This window comes from Pleurodeles waltl, chromosome 1_2, assembly GCF_031143425.1.
Source record: "Pleurodeles waltl isolate 20211129_DDA chromosome 1_2, aPleWal1.hap1.20221129, whole genome shotgun sequence".
NCBI lineage: Eukaryota > Metazoa > Chordata > Amphibia > Caudata > Salamandridae > Pleurodeles > Pleurodeles waltl.
In genome coordinates this window covers 20907126-20929173 of record NC_090437.1, presented here as the reverse complement: position 1 = coordinate 20929173, position 22048 = coordinate 20907126, and the positions used below count along the sequence as shown (strand labels likewise).

Here is a 22048-nt window from a genome sequence, read left to right as displayed (position 1 = left end):
GTCTGTGGTCCTGACAAAGAGTCATCTGTGGATGAGAGTCTGGAGGGCAGAACCTTCTGAGAAAGTGGCACTTCTAAAGATTCCAACTGAAGGAAAGAAGCTCTTTGGAGAACAGCTAGATCAAATGATTACAAAGGCTTTTTAGGATCGGAAACATGGAGTGCCTTATAAAAGGAAATCCTCTGCTTCCCAAGCTCTTGTGGACATTCATCCGATGGTTCTTCCAGGAAAGATTCTAAATCTTCTTGTGATCACCAAAGAAGTTTCAGCCCAGAAAATCTTCCTCCAGAACAGATACTAATGCTCAGCAAGGCCATTTCTAAACGGAACTCCTGACAATTACTTGTCAGACGACACCTATCTGGTAGGAGTCAGACTTTTGCTTTTCCTACAAATGTGGGAGGACAAGAAACACTCTTGTAAAAGAAAGCAATTGTGCAAGTTCCCTTGTCAGAACACAGAAAAGGTATGTATTCCATCTTAATCCTGGTTAAAAAAGCTTCAGGATCATTCAGACCGGTTCTAGATCTCAAGAGAGCAAACACTTGGCTCAGAGCAGTGCACTTCAAGATGGTAACTCTGCAACCATAATTCCATTAGTGGGCATCCAGGACTATTATGACTTCCATATTTTGTCTAGTTACATGTCCCCATATCAAAGAACACCAATTGTTAGTTTAGTTACCATAGGCAACCATAATTTTCAATTCAGAGTATTGCCATTTGGGCTGAAGTCTGCCCCATGAGTATTCACCAAGACTCTGGCTCTCTTAGTGGCACTAATTTATTGGTAGGGAATCCTTCTCCACCCATATCTAGATAACTGGATGATTCAAGAACCTTTCCAGGGAACTGGTAAAACAGCACACAGATATTGGCCTCTCAACTCTGCAATGCCGTTTTCTTACCAATTGGGAGAAATTCAATCAAACTCTGACTCAGGACCAGCGGATCACTGGAGCAAGATTCTGCATTGATATGGGGATTGTCACCTTATCAGAAGACAGAGTGACAAAACCTGAATCTTCTGGATCTTTCAGTTGTGCTCCAGGAGCCTCTGTTTGGCTACAAGTGCAGGTGGATTTGGCCGCAACACTGTTTCTGTTTCCTTGGGCCAAGTTCCATCTGCACAAAATGATAAGGCACATCCTGGCTCATTGGGCTCCCTAGTCTTAGTCTCTGTCTGTTTGGATTCCTCTTCATCCTCAGGTTCGAGAGGACTTGATGTAGTGGTTACAGAGGGGTCACATTTTAAAGAGAATCCCTCTGGCTCTTCCAGCTGCAAGGATTGCCAGCCTGTCAGGTTGGAGGGCATGGCTAAAGACCCTCAAAATCAAGCACTTCGGGTCTCGCTTCCAGAGCAAAAGATCATCCAGTTTGAGAGCACTGGAAAGCCTTTGTCCAGTCCTGAAGTCCCTTTCTCATCTCTTGAACTGAATAGTGGTTCTGGTCAGGATGGACAATATGACAGCAAAAGCCCTATATCAAACGTCAGGAGGGAACCAAGTCTCGTTCTCTGTCAAGGATTGTGGACAAGCTGTTCCATTAGGCCGAGCCCAGACTGATTTCTATCTCAGCAATTCGTAAACAGGAAACATCCAACACCTTGGAGGACAATCTCAGCAGGAACATTCCTTTTTCTGTGATTTTTTTGTCCCCATCAGAGGGAGTTTGTTGCGCTCACTCAAAGATGGGGTCACCTGAGAACAGACCTTTTTACTTCTTTTCTCAAAGCAAAAGTGAAGAAATTTTGTTCCAGGACAAAGGAGGAGCATGCCTGGGTTGTGGATGCTCTTTCATGCAGATGGCCTCAGGGACTTCTTGTACACATTTCCTCCGTTTCCTCCAATTCCCAAGTTGTTGCTCAGAGTAAGAAGAAATTAGGATTCTATGATAATGATAGCTCCAGTATGTCCCCACTCCTATTGGTTTCCTCTTCTAGAGGCCTTGAGGCAGACAGAGGAGTGGAGACTGCCCCTGAATCCCTCTCTGCTTTTTTCCCACTCTTGAAGCATGAGGTCCTATCCAAGCTGAATCTAGTAGCCTAGAGCTTGAGAGGCTAGATTTAAGGGGTAACCAAATTAATTTCCTTCAGGCATCTAGGCTGTCTTCTACTATTAGGTCATATTTAATGAACTGGTGCTCCATTAGCAGATGGTGTAATTCTAAGGAACGAGATCCTACCACTTCGGACTTATTTTCAGTGATGTATTTTCTTCAGGTTGAAGCTTCCCTGGGGTTGAAGGCGTCTACCTTGAAACCGCAGTTGGGTGCAATTAAAGCTTTCAGACGTTCTTAGAAGACCATCTTTTATGATGAAGGCTAGATTTTTCATCTACTTCAGGATTTGAGTAACATGTTTCCCACCTGAGATCTCTTTTTGGTATTAGAGGCTCTCATGGATCCTTCTTTTGAAACTTTAGACAGTATAAATATCCAACCTTGACTTAGAAGCATTTCTTTTTGGTGGCAATAACTTAAGCTAGGCATTTGGGGGAGTTTAGAGCTTTAACTTAAAGCATCCTTTTTGCTGAGTATTTGGGGACAGTGTTTTTGCAACCTCTTTCTTCCAAAATTAAAGTCAGTTTTCATAGGAAGCAGGAGTTAGTTTTGCCATTATTTTTCAATTTCCCTGATACAGAGGAGGAGATCAGACTACAGCAGCTTGATGTTCGGATAGCACTTATGATTTATTTGGGAAGCATAGCTCCTTTCCAGATCGCTGAGTCAATGTTTGTAAATGTTGTGCCAGTGAAAGGAGGCCTAATCCTTCTGCTTCTTCTCTCAGTAGGTGAGTTATGTCTTTGATCTCATTGGCTTACAAGTCTGTAGGACAGGCTTCACAAGTGAGGGAAAGGTACTCAGAGTAATGAATTTAATGGTAGGTAACTGGAGCATTTTTATTTATCATAAAGCTGGCTTTGAAATTTGGGCCCACGATATCAATACATTATGGGGTAGAGGAGCACAATTTAAATGTCAATGGGTCTCTTTTCTGTTTTATTTTAGGGGAGTATAAAATGGGAAGGCAGGGCAAAAGCAGATACATCCCTCCTGGGGCCGTATTACATATAGTACCCTAAGGGCATTACGACTGTGTGTACCTGGTTTTTGTGCCACCAGGGCACCACAGTATTACAGAAGGGGATGCAGATGCTTGTGTGATCCCTTCTGTAATACTGATAACGCTTGTTCACAGATAGATCCAGCGCTATCTTCAGAGGGTGTTCTCTCATTTGTTTAAGGAGCATGGCCACATGCAAATTAGGGAATCACTTTGCCTCTGTATCAGTGGCATAGTACGGATGCGGGCGCTGAGGTAAATATGCCCTTAGGAGTTGCACTTTCAGTGTGCCAAGTGCCCCCTTAGGCAGCACTCTGGAGAGTGGGAAGCTGGTCCATGGAGTCCCCACACATTCTCCATCGCCTCCTCAGGAACAGGCAGGCACAGGCTCCCAGCCAGCCCTGCTGCCAATCCTGATGCTGCTCAGAGCAGTGTTAGGATTGGCTGGAAGCATCCTGGCAGAGCGCTCACAGACAGACTGGGAGCCTGTGCCTGCTCTCTCCAGCCTGGCAACACAGTGCCGGGCTGGAGAGAGCACAGTGCACATGTTATGTTTGGCCGGCCCGAGACAGCTGGCCAAACACACATGCGCACTGAGAGGAGTGCACAGTGCACTCCCCTCAGTGCTCGTCATCCCCAATGCCCTGCCCCTTTAACAATGAAGGGATAATAAACTTAGTTTACTATCCTTTAGTTATTAAAGGATTTGCAGCGGTTGCTGTTGGAGGGGTGGTGATGGTGCTCTATCCTCCATAGCGTAAGAGCCGCCAATGTATGCTTAATGTTGCAGAGTAAGACTGCGAGCTGCAAACAACTCTGAAAAATGTTTAATCTCAGTCCCTTATTGCGCTGCAATAGAGCTGGGTAGTCTGACCTTCTACGGGAAGGTGTGGGTTATTCCACCAACAAAAATCTGAAAAGAATGTCGCTTAACAATTCATTTGACTGCACAATTGTCATAAATATTTCTAGGGTAAAATTTGTATGCTTCAAAAAACAGAAAGCTGAGCTCACAAATTTCTGACCTCTGATGGCTATTTGGTCGTCCCCCCATCCCACCCGCATATACAGGGAAATTTGAAGTTCACAATCCCCGCCCCCCGAATCTCACTACGCTGCCGGGGGAAACGTCATGTATGATACCTTCAGTCAGTGTTGCACTTTTGTCCATGACTGCTGATTGATGCATGTGCCCAAAGGTACATACAAAACTACAAGTTCCAGAATTATAATATGCAAGTCCACAGCTAACTGGCTAAATAAGGGAGGCATAACATGAAGCTAAGCAGTGCTTCCAGTACGGAAAACTTCTCAGCAACAAAAGGGTTATTCTGAGAAACGTTTTCCCGGAACTATTAGTAACGGTACTTTGTGTGGACACTTAAACCGGGAATGAAATAAAATTACAGTATTAACATATTCAAAGCCAGTGGCAGTGTTGACACGTAACGAAGATGAGGAAGTACTGCTTCTCTTAAAGAATACCAGTCGGGGAACCTAACACACCCAATTACCCAGCTCACCAAAGACTCGCCAAAATACACCAAGCAGTAATCCGATCTATTTCCCTAGTTTCCCAACATTCCCTGCCTCCGAGGCCATGTGATCACTCGGAAACCATAGAGCTCGTTTGCAGCAGAGAAACAATGTGAGTAAATGGCCCTCTCCCGGGCGGTCTCTATGGTCTGTGAGCTCTGTGCACTGAAACCACCTCCAATACCTGCCTCCCCGGCGCGCTATGGTAACAGCGGCTGCAGGATCAGCACAGAGCACCGCTGGCTCCAGCCGCAGCATCCGCGGTGAGCTGGCGCCCCGCGATGCGCTGAGGTAAGCAAGGAGTTTCACCTCTTTTGTCTCCTACTGTTTGTTGTAGCGCCACGAAACTTCACGGAGACTCATGATCTTAATGTTTTAGACAGTTAAGGGGGATACATTCTCTATTTTTATGGAGGCATTTACGATTAAGGCTGATTTTGCCCCAGGTGAAATAATTGGGTTTTTGGGCTGTTTTTATTTGTTACCACGGCGTCACTTTGCCAGACGTAGTTTTAATGCATTTATTTTCTCAGTGCCGTGTTTCGTATTTCTACGAGTCTTTTTGATAATTACAAGGCAGACACAAACTCGGGCAGTATGTATTAGTTATGGGTATGCTGAAGGGCGGCTAGGCAAATGTCTCACTTGCTCTTAATGGAATTCATGAAAACGTGAACGAGGGGGTCGGGTTGACTGAAATGTAGAATACTGCAAAATCTGTGTAATCTTTTTGGCGCTGCAATAAAGGTAGCTGAGCCACCATGCTTTCGAAATGGTATTCCGAAACCGTGCCTTCATGTTTGTTGCAAGAAGTCCAGTGCACGTGAAACACAGGGTTACATGAAATTGTTGATCTAGGTTAAGTGAGGAAATTGCTGGTTAGTTGTGAGGATCTAATAATTCGGCGGCGTATGGATGATCAACTGCTGTGACTGAGGCTGTGCCATGGTCCAATCTCTCCAGGTTTTATGGAACAGAAACTTTCAACGTGTTTCTGTGAGGCACGTACGTTTGTGAGAAAATGACACATTGAAACTGTTTATACTAAAGATCTGTCACAGTGCATTAAAGTGTACCTACACGAACAATTAACTGTCTGTAAAGTGCTTGTATCTTCAAAAGTGCCACATGTCGTAGTTGTAAGTGATTCCACTTAACACGCCGAATATCCACCCGACAGTGTACTGCAGTCCCTCTCTGGGGATGCCAGAGTCTGGTTGCCATGCCTACATTTTAGTTTTGTTACCAGAAGAGTATGCAGAGGAGCACACAAGGGGCAGGGTCTTTGTATGTCTTCTTTCCCGCCACACATAAGCAACTATACTTTTTTAGATGTCGTTTAAATATAGATGATGTTGAAGGCAAATTGTAGGGGCTGCCCTTACTTCTCGGGAATTCTTGAGGAACGGAAACATGCTCAAAGTATATTGATTTTGTTTTTACATTAAGTAAACAGTGGAGCAGAAGAAAAGAAAGAGAATACTAACAGTCCTCCTAGCTCGCATTTTGGGATTATGTCCTCCCATTTGTACCGACTGTTAAAAGTTGTGCATTTTCAACAGTGATAACACAGTTTGTTTTTTAAAACTAACGTAAACAAAGTTAACATTATTCATGCGTCCACATAGAGCACGGGCAATTTTAGTGTTGGCTGTTCTGTTGGTTTTATTGTATGTAGAAATCAATGGGATGCTGTTCTTTCTTAAGGAATTGTTAACTGCGGTCGGCCCTAGGTGGACTGGCGCTAAAATAGTCTTTTTTAATAGGCCTGCCTGCCATTGGGTGCAGAGGGAATGCAAGTTTAGAGAACTGAAATCCTCGGGTGTTGAGCATACTGATGTTTCTGCATCAGCACCAAGAGCTGTGAAATCCCGGAGTTCCAGTAGTTATTTGCAGTGGAAGTTACTGCATGTCATCTCTGTTGCAAAGAGTTTTTCCTTTCTAGACACAGTGACAGTTTCCCATCCTCAGCTCATGCAGCTTGGATAGCCAAGTGGCCCTCCATCTGGGTGCTTCTTGTGTGTTTTTTTTTTTTTATTTACTTGCCCCAGTGTCCAGCTTGGGTATGTATCCTATTAATTATGTTCAGCTTTTTATTATTAATATTAAGAGTCCACTCAGTAACCCGAGGCTGGGAGTTTTCTTCCCGACCGTTTGAGCATGCCATAAACTAGTGTCAAAAAACAAAGTGATGGGTAGAATGCTTGATTTAATCTCACCCACCGGTGATCACTCGGGTCGCATTCCAATCTACTGTCTTTTCACCCACCATGCCACCTCAGTTTGGATCCATCCATATGCAAATCATCCTTAACCCGTCTCTAATGGGAACAGTCCAGCCTGAACTGCCAAGCAAGGTCCTCCCTAAACTGGAATACAAGCAACCTGGGACCGGTTTTACCAAAATTATGAGATGATCAGCCTGGGATAGCTTGAGCCAAGTGGCCTAGTGAGCACAAGACTCAGATCTGGGCACACCCACCACACTTAGAGCATCAAAAAACAAAGTGCTGGATGGGATACTTGAATTAATCTCAACCATGACTATCGCTCTTGGCCGCATTCCAGTCCATCATTTTTCTCTCACCATGCCACCTCAGTTTGGACCCAGCCATATGCAAATCAGCCTTGACCTTGGTCCCATGGGAACAGTCCAGCCCAAATTACCAAGCAAGATCCTCCCTGAACCGGGCCAAAAGCAACCCAGGAGCGTTTTTTTTCCTTTTAGTATTGGCTCATCAGCCACGTTTAATTTGATTCCAGAGACACCGTGAGCATGAGATCCACGTCTGGGCATAACCATCGCACTTAAGGCATCAAAAAACAAAGTGATGGATAGAATGCTTAAATTAATCTCAGCCACTGGCGACCACTCTGGCCACACCCCAATTCATCGTTTTCGCACAACATGCAATTTCAATTTGGATCCAGCCATATGCCAAACAGCCTTGAACCTATTCCCATGGAAACAGTCCAACCCACCTGCCAAGCAAGGTCCTTTTTGAACCGGGAACACAGGCAACCCAGAACCAGTTTCATCCTTACTACAGGCTCATCAATCAGGTATAGCTTGATTTAGTTTTTCTTTTTTTGCATGTGTTCATCAGTATGTTGCTCACTATGCCGGCGGGTATGCACAGACATGGGTCCAGTGGACATGAAGTTAGTGAAACCAAGCTATACCCGGCTGACGAACCCATAACAAGGGCGAAACTGGTCCTGAGTGGCTTGTGTCCCGGTTCACAGGGGACCTGGCTTGACAGTGCAGGTTGGTCTGTTCCCATTGGAGTAGGGTCAAGACTGATTTGCATATAGCTGGGTCCGAACTGAGGTGCCATGGTGGTGAAAATAACAATGGAATGGGATGGGCCGAGTGGCTGAAATTAATTCATGCATTCCGTCCATCACTTTTTGTATATGTCACAAACCAGTGTCCGCATGCAAGTTGATTGATCAAATAAAATAGACAGAGGGTCTGGAGAGGTAAATATTGCTTTCATGAATACTGTATTTGCTTACTACTCAAAACCCTAGTCCTAAGTTAATTTTGGAGAAAAAATATTTTAAACTGGTAGTTACCAGTTTTCTGTGGGCGTAACTGGTGATATCTTGTCTGTTGGTGGCATGGCTTAACAATATTAGTCTTTTGGGTGGAAAAGTCCTAGCCTGCATTGACTGAATCTGTTTTGAAGTGAACTAACAACACTACTGAGTTAAAGTTTAACATCTAGCTTCGCAGTTTTCAAATCTTATTGTAGTCAAATATTCTGAAAATTATAACTTTGACTACAGAAGGAGCCCTTAGGAGTACCGCATTCACATTAGCCAACAACTATACTGTGACCAAAAACGCTGAATTTATGTCTACTGATCAATTCATGTTTTGAGCTAGGTCTTTGAAACAATAAGTTACTTTCATATGCTTCCTAACTGACTAAAAACACAATGATCTTTAGTTTTGTGTCCAGTTTTCTCAAGGGATCTATAGAATAATTCTCCAGATAATGTACTGGAAAAATGTGCGAGGATTCTTTTTTTCCCCCCAAACCTTTTAACTTTTATGGGGTGCATTTATGAGGTTTGACAGTGAGTATTATGTTGGTATTTGTATTGTTCACATTTGCATTTCTTATGCCTGTGTATATACACAGCTGTGTGTGTGTGTGTGTGTGTGTGTGTGTGTGTGTGTGTGTGTGTGTGTGTGTATGTATATATATATATATATATATATATATATATATATATATATTGGGTTTTTTTTCATTTAAAAAACCAAAGGTTACAGGGATGTTCTAGTTAGGCCAACACTTTAAACATACAAAACCTTAGAAATTCACCTGTTAGAGTTATCTCACGTAACAATAACAAGTGCCCTAAGGTAACTATAACTTGTACCCCCTCCATGCACAGTTTTTTCATCAAAAAGTTTACTGCAAATATTGATATTATCAACGATGTTATCAAGGATATCTGGAGTTCTGTCATTTGTGTGGTAATTAGCAGTGCATGGCGAAGGCGTGAGTTATAGTTACCGTAGGGCACGGCCCCCTCCGAGGTAAACTAGCCCGATGAGGGGGTGGTCCTTGGGGTGGCTTAAGCCTCCCCTCATTAAGTTAGTTTGAAGCCCTGGGGAGGTGGCGGTCCGTGGGACTAAGGTTGGGGGGGGGTTGCAGGCAGCCCCTGCATCCATTTAGCATGGAGCCCCGAGGTGGAGGCGATCTCCAGGGCTGCGGGGGGTGGGTGGCCCCACCCCACATTCATTTATTTTGAAGCCCTGGGGATGTGGCAGTCCTGAGGGCTGCAGGGGTCCACGTGCTCCCACTACATTCAATTTGTTTAAAGCCACGGTGAGGGGTCAATCCATAGGGCTGTGGTGGGGGTAGCTCCCACACACTCATAATTTCAATGGCATCAGGAAGGTGGCGGTGCCAGGGTCAGGCTGCCCCCCTCTGCACGCAGAATGTCTTTGGCTCCAGGGAGGTGGTGGTCTCCGAGGCTGCAGGGTAGAGGGGTGCCCCCGCATTCAAAATATCAATGCCCCTAGGACCTGACCCACCGGGAGCAGCATTTCAAAAAGCCCGGGAGCCCACGCTTAAAAAAAAAAAATAAAAATTGGCTGATGCGCAGATCTGCCATGCCTCCCACTGATTTTTTTTTAGAAACAATGCTTTTTTGCTATGGGGTCAGGATGTCCCTACCCTGGCCCCTTTTCTTATTTTTATTCTTTTTTCTGGGACTCGGCTGCAGCCAAGTCCCAAAATGGCTGCCAACACTTATTGGTTGAGGTGTTGGCAGCCAGTCAGATCTAGCCAGTCAGATCTCTGCATGAGATCAGAAGGGTTTGCGTTGTGTTTAGGCCTATATATATATATATATATATATATATATATATATCAAAATTGCAGCTTGTGGCATAAATCCGCTGCACTTCTCTAACCTTCCCTCCTACCAACCCTCTGCAGTTTAGCTCATTTTGGTAATGGTGTGTAGATTCATCAAATGGCGTCAAAGTTTGCTTTGAAAAGGGTGGCTACACCATAGCTATTGCTGACTCTAGAACACACATATACGTTTATTCTCTGAAAACAGAATTGTTTCTCAAAAACCTGCAAAATCCATTAAAAGACACAGTTTAAGTCAAGTTATAGCTTCAATTGATATTTGAGAAACAGCTAAAAGTCACCATTTATAATTAGCAACAGAACCAAACACGCCACAAAACACTGTTTAATACTTCACATGTGATGTCATTGATGACATTACAAATCATCTTGCACCCTCTCCCTTCCTGTGCCTGCAAAAATAAAGAGGGATTGCATGACTTGTGGCATGCCGCAGACTTCTGTATTGCCCCACACATTGTTTCATGAGCCACTGAGTTGTCCATGAAAATTAGGAGACTCCATTCACCATAAAGCAGATGATACCAACTATGCCTAAAAAAAAAAATCAGTCCTAAATTATATAATCGTTCTGCACCTGTCCCCTCTAAACTTAGATCTGGGATGACCAACAGTTGTCTGAATCTCAGTCTCTAAAAAAGAGTTACCCTCCTGCCGCTGATTCTGAAGATTAAATTTGATCCGACGCTCCTCAGCAAACTGAAACTCTCAGATTTGCCTCTTTGCCTGTCCCCCAAAATGAAATCCCTGTGCTTCATGCTTGACGCCCCCTCTACCCCAACTTTTCATGATTTCCCTAAAGAAATAAAGCTACCATATCTATGCACTCAAAAAAAGTTAAACTTTACAGTTGGCCTCCGACAAATAGTCTCAAGGCTCGGCTTTTGAAACTCAATTCTTGTGGGGGAGTGCCTCAATCCTCTCTGAATCTTCTGAAGGGCATTCTATGTTCCATAGCCATACTTCTCTCCTCAACTAGAAAAATCATTTATATTACCGCAGCACCTTTTTAGAACATACTGTCTGTTAATCTAAGGATCAATTCTTTGCTCGTTCAGATGACAGCCAAAGGATCACCTATTTTGTCTTTTATCTGGCATAGACTGTCCCCTAATGACTTGTTTTCCGCTACTGCTCCTCTTCTACATCTATTCTTATTGCTATTTTGCTGTATCAGTTCTCACAATGTAAAATACCCATATGCTTCTGATTGAGCTGGAGCTCTATATAAAACTGTTAACGATGATGCATTTTTAAAACATGGAAGAGCCTTTATCCATTCGCATATTCAAATCTCTTTTCTACCTGTCAAACTTGCCACCAACCATTGGACGACCACACAGACTCTATCACATGCCCACACAGCCGTACCCTACCACACCCACCATTAAATGCAGACACTTCCGCCCACCATCTGACACCCACTCATCCAACATAATATTCTCACAAACTCACCTTGCTACTCCTTTTTACCTCAGATCACAGGCCAACACATCTGCTATCAGACACCCACAGATACACCATCAGAAACCTACTCACCCATCATCATAAGGCCTCATGCCAACTATCTTTTAAAGGGAGCTCAGGTTGATTAATACAGTGATGGTGACTAAAAGGACACAACATTCAGAAGCTTTTTTACTACCTTCACTTAATCTCCCACCCAATTGTAGTAACTACCGCTCAAGGTCCATCCCACCAATAAATGGAAGTGAAATGTGAATGAGAGGCTCAGTGAGTATATTTAGGTTTGTAAGCATTTGTAGTGTGTGAATAAGTAAGTAGCTGGATTCTCAGCAGAAATAAATGGTAACAGCAGAATTGTTTTTATGGGTAGTAGTAATATTTTAATTTTATTACACCATATAACATTGAGCAAATTATTGGACCTTTTGTTGTTCTGTTGGTGATACAACAACGTCTCTTGCTACCGTTTTGGCATCACACCATTCTCTTCTGTCAGCTCTCCCAGACCCCCTTCCCGTAAACGCTTCAAGTGGACAAAAATGTCTGTGGTATAGACTTTTGGATGCCTGGTAGATTCCCACAAAGTAACTTGCCAGTTGTGAGTTTTGTCACCACAGGGCTTAATTATAGAATGGCAACCCTGGCCCCTATGCCCCCCCCGTACCCTCCCACCCCAAAGACCTATTGCAGTTGCCACCCACTCCTTGACACAGGCAAAACAAGCAGAAATTCAGGCTGTGGTCTGCTACTGAAAAGTAGACTTTGGGGGTAGATCCTGATGATGGGTGAAACACCATTATATTGTTGGGTTGGTCCTTTCCTACTACTAACAGTAAGAAGCATAGAACACTACTATACCTGCCGGCTGAACACACGAAAAAGCATCTAACACACAGGCGTATGTTGGGACGTATATGGCCAGATGAGATTGACAATGTGAAAGAAAGGAGGATCAGTATAGTAATCCTTACAAGCCACTGAAGGGCACTCCTTTAAATAACATACCTGATATGATTTTCAGCTAAACATTACCTCATTCTTTCATCCTCTGACAGTCCAGCATTCACAGATGGGACTTACTTCGGACTCAGATTAATTTACAACTCAACCATGCCTTAGGCTGTGATGCCGTGTAGATATTAGGTGTAACAAAACCTTGCAACAAAACCTTGCACAAATTTCTTGCTACAATTCCACATTTCGTGAGCATTTTTTCAGGCTGTAACACAAAGCCAAGTTCAAGGTGCCAAAGTTGGTGTGCAAGTATGCAGTGCATACAAAGCCTCAAGGTAATGGCTATAGAGGTTCTAGTCAATGCAGTCATGTGTAGCACAAGCCAAAGTTACACAGGTGAGATCTGCAACAGCACAACTAAAATTACTACAACTTAACAATCAGGACTCTACATTGTAAACTGGGAGATCATATGCCCTTGCGTATGGCAGTGCAGGAAAGTAGGGTATCAATCAGGACTCTACTTTGTAAATTGGGAGATCATATGCCCTGGCCTGTGCAGGAAAGTAGGATATTAGGAAAAGGAGTGACCTTTTTATGGGTTACCACTTAAGTTAGTTGCAAGTGCTGAAATCCCTGGTTGCCAGGTGTTGAAATCCCATGTTCTTTTGGGAATGGAACTCTGGACCATGGGTCCTTGAATCCAGTGCTGTGAATACACCAGGAGGAATAGGTCAACCCAAGTTGGGGAGCTTATCCATATGGGCAGATTCCTGGATCTGTGGGTGAATCCAACATTGTATAGAATGGCATTGCTGTTGTTGCCCATCCCAGGCTGTTCCATATTGTGGTTGACGGGCAGCCACACCTTCGTTGCGAGAAGGCTATCAATCGGGGTTGGACCTGACACACACTATTAACCCTTTCAAGTCCTTCACCACGCACAGTTATTTCCTGTTGGTGGAGTAAGGGAGAGGGTTCTCTGTCCATGGATGGTTTCTTTACATCTTAGGCTAGGAATGTTGGATTCCCAGGCTAGTTGCTTTGTACTACCCTCGTGGCCAGGAGGACACCACTTGGAATCTACTTGCAATATAAAACACTCATGTTAATAATTTCCTCAAGTACCTCATAGTTCAGACAGCTACCAAAGTTGTCCTACTGCTCAAACAGCCTCTCATTTATTACATTAAGGTGCAGAGCCAGTAATGACTAAATGTTTGCTGAGTTTGCCCTTCTCAAACACTGTTTCGTACATTCGTGGCAGCTGCCAGGAAGGGGTGGGGAAGCAGCGCAGGGGCAGCAGTAAAAAAATTAAATAAATAAACGTACCTGCCCCTCCCTGATCCGCCACTCCTGCCACCTCTCGTCTTCTTTCCTCCCCAACCAATCCCGACGCTTCTCTCATGTTGTTACCCAGCATGAAAGAAGTGCCGCGATTGGCCTGAGCGTGCAGAAATGCCTCTTAGGGAGAGAGTAGGGCATTGCTCTTGGTCTCCACCCGGCTAAGAAGTACAGCCGGGTGGAGAGTTTCTAAGTGCGCATGTCAGGTTGTCCAGCCTCAAACAGCTGGCCAAACTGACGTGCACTTAGAAGTGCACCACTACCCTCCTCCACTTGTTGATGTTGTGGAGGCTGGCATCGCCCCGCCCTACGAAAGCGGAAAAATAAGGGGATAGTAAAATACTTTTATTATCCCTTTATTTTTTGCTTTCAGCAGCAGGGCAACGCTCCTCTGGTATAGTGGAGGGGCCGACCCTGGTTTCGTAGCATTTACCTTTAACCCCTCTCATTACCCATGCTTCACAGAGGAATGAGTACGCCATCTCTGTCGAACTGTGAAAGAATGCACTGTGTATTTAAGGTGATAATTGTATGATGAATCTTGGAACGGGAATTGACATGAAGTTCAGTCCAAGAACAGAAATTGGGAAGTACCTCATTCCTGGTTGAACCACCACCTGGCCTTCAGAAGGGAGATATATTTTGCAGCCAGCTTGCTCAGTCTTCCTTCGCCTCGTGCAGTCATGCATATTTACCACTATTGCTTTCCACCTGGAGACAAGCCTTTCAGTTGGTAGCCTGTTCTTAACTGATCCTTAGGCTTGAGAATGTCCTATGATGTCAAGCATTTCCATTTTTCTCAGCACTCTCCTCCATGGTTAACTCAATTAGCATATCATCAGTGTAAAGTGACACTCCACCCTTGATATTCACAGCTGATGACTGCTGTCTATCCACTCCCTAATTGAATGTTGCTTGTCTGCAACAAGGGAAAAGAGGGTCAACACACAGGTGCTTCTTTTTAATTGTTTATCAGACCTTTCCAAAATACAGGTGTCCCTTTATTTAAAAATGTTCTCTTTTACGTTTGTGAAAAAATCAATAAAATTGAGCTTGAAGATCATAGTTTATTTGTACAAGGTGCCCTAAGCAACATATATTACGGGAAACGAAGTAACCATAAGCCACTAGCAGAGGGAAATTTTAATGACCATAAGTTAGAAATCACTGCATTATTTTGACAAACTTCTGCTAAGCGGTAGGAGTAATAATAAATGCAACTTAATAGGTCAAAGACATATTAAAAATGAGCTACCGCTGTGCCTATAATGTATATTTTTGAGAGAATAGCATGCACTAACATCTCTATATTAAAAAATACGGCATAATTGAGAGAGTGTAACAATCTTTTGAATGGTACTGCCCTGCTATGTTATTTGAGAGGCGGAAATGAAGTGAGCCATAATTTAAGAGAGTGTGTGGTTTGTTTGAACAAAATGCAAAATGTTGACGAGCCGATGCTTATTAATTTGTCTGGAGGTGAGGTGGACTGGCTTCGTTGTGATGAGTATTTTGATCATGCCGAAATCGAGCCTCCTCATCTGAAGTTGCCGTGGTGACTCTTAATTAAATTTTTGAGAAATAGTAGACTTCTTGTTCAGTACTATGGATAATTCACGGTAACCTTTTAGTGACTCAGATACCAAGGACCTCAGTTGAAAGATCTCTTGGAGGGTTTGTCATGTTTCCTTCCTTGGTGGCCAATACAAAGTATAGGCCATATGTACAAATAGATTCTGCGATCAGAAGCCCTCCAATTCAGTATTGTATGGGGTTTTCAATGCAAAAGCCTGTTTATATACATACTTACCATATTTGACAATTAAAAAAAAAAAAAAGTCCGAATCATAAAATGGGTTTAGAAATCATTACTGAACCATAATTTAGAATGAGTGCGTCAAGGGCCTTTCTTCCAAATTTTGATTGCATAAACTATGTATTCACTGTAATTCTGGTTACAAACCACTGGTCGGTTACCGATTTACAAGTTGGAGTGGTAACTGATTCACAGAGGGGAAAGGGTCCCCTTTGCATGTCTTTTGAGAATTAGGATGGCCTGCTTCAGAGAGAGTAGGCACCATTTCGCACTGAACATATCTGAAATGGAAGATCCTTTTAAAGCATCTGCAGCTAGTGTAAGGAACGTTGGCTGATTGGTTTTTAAGTTGAACGTGCAAGCACTTTGACCTGTTGCAAGTATTTTGGGCTTTTAACAACGTCCACTGCACGCCCATCAGTTTCACTCGTTCCTAGGCTTGCCTTTCAAAAATCCTTTATCATTGGTAAATGCTTTACGTTTGTCCCTCCTTGGGACAGTTTTGTCACCGCCTTGTAGACTGCCCCTGTTACATGGATAATTGTTCGATTGCCAATACATTTGACTGTGAGCGAACTTATTTTTGCAAGGAAAGTCCAGTTATAAATTTACAATGCTGATAGCTCTAACTCGAGTAAATGCGAGACCCACTACATTGCAAATGCTTATTTGTTTTGGGATGCAATCTCAGGGATAGTGGTGTCCTGCTCCTTGCAGGCTGTCATCCCTGTGATTGAAGCCAATCATAGGTCATCGCAAATTGCAACCTGCCTAATGAATGTTGATTAGGCAGGTGGTTATGCCACCAACCAGTGATTCGTCTTTTTTGAGAACCAAACTATTAGTACTAAGGTTGGTTAGCAAAATAAAATAGTGGTCATAAAAAGTTGCTACACAGTTTGTGACCAGTTTTTAAAGTTGCTTTCATAGTACATCTGGCACGGTATTTCAAAATCGTTGTGATCTTGGGTACACAGTGCAGAACCAGATGACTACTGGTGCTGGCAGTACTGTAAATAAAAGGTTTAGTTGTGCTTACCGATTCTTTTCTTTTTTTTGTTTTTTGTTTTAAGTGTCCACAGTAATGCAGTTTTATCCCTGCACTATTACTGTTGTCACCCTGGTCCAACTACTTTGGTGATGTTAAGCTACACATTGCAATGGATAGTTAGGGGGGAAATATTGAGATCCTATTCAAAGCCTTTTTGCAAAATATGCAAAATGCTTTCTCTAGACGGTTGTTATACTTAGAGTTGCGCTTCAACCACATGTTGTCTTGAGACACACCTTGATTATCCCGGTACACAAGGGACTCTCAGGCATCACCGGCGCCGGAGAAGTTAATGGTGGCATATTGGTGCCTACCTTAGGCTGCATTATTGTTAAATGTGCATAACTAAAGAAAAAGTACAGCATGTGCATGCCATCCTCTTGCCCCTTATGTTGCCTAACTGCCCATAGCTAATAGCTCTGTGTTGGCCTTTTCAATTGAGCTGCATCCCTTTCATTGAAATTAACAGTATTCTGGAACTATAATAATCTTGATAACAATATTTAATTAACTTGAACTGTCATTAAAAGTAGTTTGGGAAGAGTGAAAGGGTGAGTTGGGGCCTATTTGAATCCAAATGTTTTGTTGCTTTCTTATTCATGAACTAAAGGAGTGCAGGCGGCCAGAATGCAGAAGGTATATTCTGCTTTTTGCGTCCCATAACAGCAAGGCAAAGGTCACAGGTCAACCTGTTAGTTCACCGTAGTTCTAGATTCTCACTATACATGAAATACAGCAAAACAGATGCTATTGCATGGTTGGAGCGTGCAGTAACTATAAATATTTGAACTACTAACTGATAAGAAAACAAACCTTTCTCCTATCTTGATTGCATGGACATTCCCCCTCAGCCAATGGTAAGGGGATGCAACTTCAGTGTAGTGCCACCACGGCAATCTCTCCTTTACTGCCTCGAAACCAGTCTTCCACCATTTCTGTCTGATAAGTGATAGTCTTCCAGCTTTTACACCTCTCCCAGAAAGTTGTCATTGTGCCCATACCAGTGATCTACCATATTGACTCTTGCAACAGCCTATACATTGGCTTTCCTAACCAAGCAGTCTCTAAACTCCAATACGTCCAGATGTCACCTTCTATTCGCATTGAATTGATAGGATCCCAATTCCCCTAGCTAAGATTCCTTGGTTAGCTTCCATTTAATGAAAGTTCAATCCCTGTGTGCAATTCACAAAGCACTGCTTGGACAGTTACCAGATTTATTGTCCACGTTCTGCATTACTTACCTTCCATCTAAAAGACTATTAATTTGCTACTCATAACTTATTCTCCATTGGACTGTACAACTAAAGTGGTAGGACACTTCATATGCAAGGCTCCTCTCTATAATACACTTTCTCTTTCCAGTTCAGATCAACTTCCTCAGATTGAGAAGGAGGTTAAGCAGCTCACTTATTCAGGCAGTCCAGTGCTTAACTTTCACAGTGCTTGCTTCTTCTGTATCTGGGTCCAGATCTGCTTGTTAGATGCCTAAAGCCAATGAGTGCCATCCCAGATTCAACTCCTGATACTATCTCTCTCCCTCTCCCTCTCCGCCTCTCTGCCTCTCTCAGGGGTTTGGCTTCTTGTTGTTACCTGTTTGTCTTCATCATGTTTCCTAACCAATGTATATCTGCTCCAAACACTCCAAGGCTACCCATCAGTGGTTAGTAGCACCATAAATGAACTCTAAATAGAATAAAGCAAACAATGAGTTGACAATCTGAATGACTTAGCTGTTGGGTATGAAATACTTGTTTGGAATAATTTCCAAACAAGGCCATCTTAGCTGCTGGGAGCTCCATAACATGGTGAGCACCTCAGTGAGAAATACTTTCAAGTAGGATCAAAGATTTGTAATTACAATTTTAAAGTGATCCTAATTAAAACTTAGAGTGAACCCTTAGTCCCATCAACTGCAGAGGAGAACATCCCTTTGCAACACTGATTACCCATCTCTTGCATATAAATCATGCAAAATCCAATAGACCTGCTGTTCCCTGCCAGTCTTTCGTCTTTGTCAATGTTGTTTTGTTCTGTCAAGGTTTTTTGAAGCCTTTATTGTTGAGGAGCTGCAGGGCCCTTGCCAGTATAAACAAAAACATTGCTAAAAGCAAAAATGTGTTTTTGATCATGGAAAGCAAACATTGACACTGTACTCCATGGCTCTGAAGGGAATTACTTTTTGGTTAGATAGGTTGCTAGTGAAAGAGCAGAACGTCTTCACTCACAGTTAAGTTAGCCTATGACTGAAGTGGGTTGACTACTTGTCACATGCTATATGCTGCAGGGATGACACAACAACAGACCAGTGGTTGAAGAGGGCCGGCTGAAAGCCCCTGTTTGTAAATATATTACCTATAACGAATGTAAAAAAGTCTTGGCTCATGCCACACCTAAAAAGCAATCTGTTTTAGGGTTGCTTGTCCTGTCTTTTAGAGTCCAGGTGAAGGTGCTAGCACACAAATGATTCCCACAATTGATAGTATAGAGTACCCTGAAAACTGCACAGTTTAACTTTTAAAATGCGGATATTTTATTCCATTATAGCCATATTGTTCAGCGGCGTGTACTGCCAGTGCTGACAATTTGCCGTGCGGATATTCTCCTGTTCAGCTGATTGAAACATACACATTATGTTCCTTTTGGCCTCGAATAACCCAAGCACTTTTATAAAGAACCGAGTTCTAAGGACATTGCTGCTGTGCTAAATAGCTTTAAGTAGGTGGCAGTCTCCTAGAAGGCAAAGCTGCCTTTGTGATTCGCCATGCGCTGCTGGTGACAGAGGATATGCTAGGCTGCTTCCCATTAATAAAAGTCTGAGAATGTGGAAGGATTTACTAAGCTGATAAACGTTATACGTTTATTTTCTTTGCTGTGAGACACGATAGCAAAATTCCGGAGCAAAGGTGAGCATCGAGTTTCTAGGGCATAGAGAATTTAGTATATTTTGTGTCTGGGGTTTAGGAAGTTGTGCATCACAGGCAAACCTGGGTACCTTAGAGGAAAGCATGTTGTCATCTTTTGTTGTTAAGAACACAGTGTAAATGAAGTAAACCCTCAAGAGTCTTTGATTCTCTCCTGGGAGCGGGCTTTGCTCTGCAATAGTCCTTTCTGATCTGTAGATATTGTTGCAGTGAAACTGAAGATGGCTGCCATGAGGAGGCTTTGGCAGCCGCACGGATTCTCCATTTCCCTTCTTTGCATCTGCCTCTGCATTCATTTCAAGCCTATTGCTTTCTCGGCGTTGTTTTTCCACCTCTCTTATTTACTTGGGTTCTTCTGGCACTAAGAAGATAACTTGTTTATCAGATCTTCATGCCCCATCTACAGGGTTATTAATCCATTCATTTTCTCCTGCGTTTTTCAGAGTGAGCCTCAGTCTTGAGTAGTTTGTATTGTTGGGCACCTCAGTTTCCTAGTTTGCTCTTGCCCGGTGTATTTTTATACTTAAAGCATATTCGGTAAAAAAAAAAAAACAGAGGTGACAGTGCACCTAAATGTTCTTCCCTCTACCTGGTTGATGAATGTTATGAAACAATTTCACAGACACAGATAGTTGTCGGCATGAAATATCCTGCAAAATTTTTGAAAATTCAGACTCACCATCTCAATATATTATTAAAGTTATTATATTTAATTATTCGTAAACATTTTGTGTATTCACAGTTGATTGTCACTTCATCAACGCACAACAGAGATGTCACAATATTAAAAAACAGGTATTTCACATATTTATATTACCTAGTGGCGGTCGCCACTAGTCAGAGTTAGGCCCTAGATTCTGTAGAAAAAAACTTTTTTGTTTTGCTAATAACTTTGGCACTGTTTGATGAATCTTCACAAAATTTTCAAAGAAAATATGATGTTCACTTCAGATCCGTCTAGAAAGTTTCAGGGTGATCCATCAAGTGGGGGCCGATTAAAAAGGGGGGGGGGGGCAAAATGTCTTTTTGCCATGCATTCTTCCATAGCGATTTTGAACAGGAATAGCACCCGAACCACTGGACGGGATTACACCAAAATTGGCAAAAAGGTCGCTCTTGGTACAGAAAGCCCTCTTTTTTGTTATTTGGTGTAAATCTGTTCAGTAGTTTTTGAGAAATTGAAGAAAAAACACATTTGTTTATATAGGGACACAAAGGCTCCGTGAACCCTTCAGATCTTGTGCTGAGATCTGATTGGCTGCCAACACTTTAACAAGAAAGCGTTGGCAGCCGTGTTGAGACTCTGCTTCAGCCAAGTCCCAGGAAGATAAGGGGCCAGAGTAGGGACACCCTGACACCTTAGCTCAGGAATCAACCTCCCAATTGATGGGGCCACTGGAATTATGTGATTGTGAGGCTGCAGCGATTTTCGTATAATTATAGATCATGTGATGCTTAATCCACAAATTTTAGCAAAACATTTTTTCTAGCTCAAACGGTTCAAAAGTTACTAAAATTAGGCTTTTTGCAAAACTGGCTGGTCACCTTTCTGTTGCTTATTGCTATATCTAGGTGTTTTAATCTGGTGCTAATGAAGTATAACCTGTGCCAGACAGTGTTAGCAATTTTAAAATGACAAAAAAATGAAGTAATATTATTACAAAATGTGCCACATAATGTTGCATAATTTACTCAACTCTGCTGCATAATTTGGTCCTCTCCTGCTGCATAATTCCAATGGCCCAGCCATTTGAACTCGAAACAGTGCGTAGCCCCTTGGTGTCCTCTTGCCTGGTCATATGTAATAAGGGTCATAGGTTACCGCATTACTCCTTACCCAAGTGGGAAGACGTCAGGTGACGCAGCCTCCAAAACCGTAATTACGCAAGAGTATGGGTTCAAGATATCTGTGAGTGTTGCACTCTCACGTAGAAGAGGATGGTAGAAGACAGCATCCTTCTAGGGCCATCTAACCTTGCGGTCCATGGTAACACTGACACATTCGTAAGGGAAGCACTCTTAGTCCAGGCTCTAGTGACATCTCTATTTGTGGGTTTCCATCTAGTATTATTTTATTTATAAATTTCAACTGTGCCAGACAAAGGTGAGTTTTCGTGTGCCCCTAAAACTCTGTTGTTCTAGCGCCAGGCGATTTTGTCCCTGGTGAAAGCATCTTCTTGAAGCTAGAACCAGCCATTTAACCCAGCACACCTGACATGCAGAGCCGTCCTTTGCTAAGATAGAGCCGTGGACGGAGTGAAATTTGGTGCTCTTGCTGATGGCAGTGAATTAAATGAAGCAGCAGGGGGTCCCCTTTGTGTTCACTGGTCAGAACTTAGTTAAGCAGCAACTGGCCCCAGAACACAAATATCCCCGGGCCTCGCCCAGCTGACCTGAATCACAGATGGTGTAGTTGCCTCACTGGATATGATGGCTTTGTTGATGTATGTCAGCAGGGGTCAGAAGATCCAGGACGAGGTTGGAGAAAGA

General features: G+C 42.9%; 1 protein-coding gene across 1 annotated transcript in view; it reads left to right on the top strand.

Moving 5' to 3' along the window:
* Positions 1 to 4668: 4668 nt before the first annotated feature.
* FBXO10 (F-box protein 10) overlaps positions 4669 to 22048 on the top strand; it is a 554003-nt gene continuing 536623 nt past the window's right edge. The window contains exon 1 of the mRNA XM_069235699.1: positions 4669 to 4891. The gene's annotated coding sequence lies outside the window, so the exon portion shown is untranslated. The remainder of the gene's footprint in view (positions 4892 to 22048) is intronic.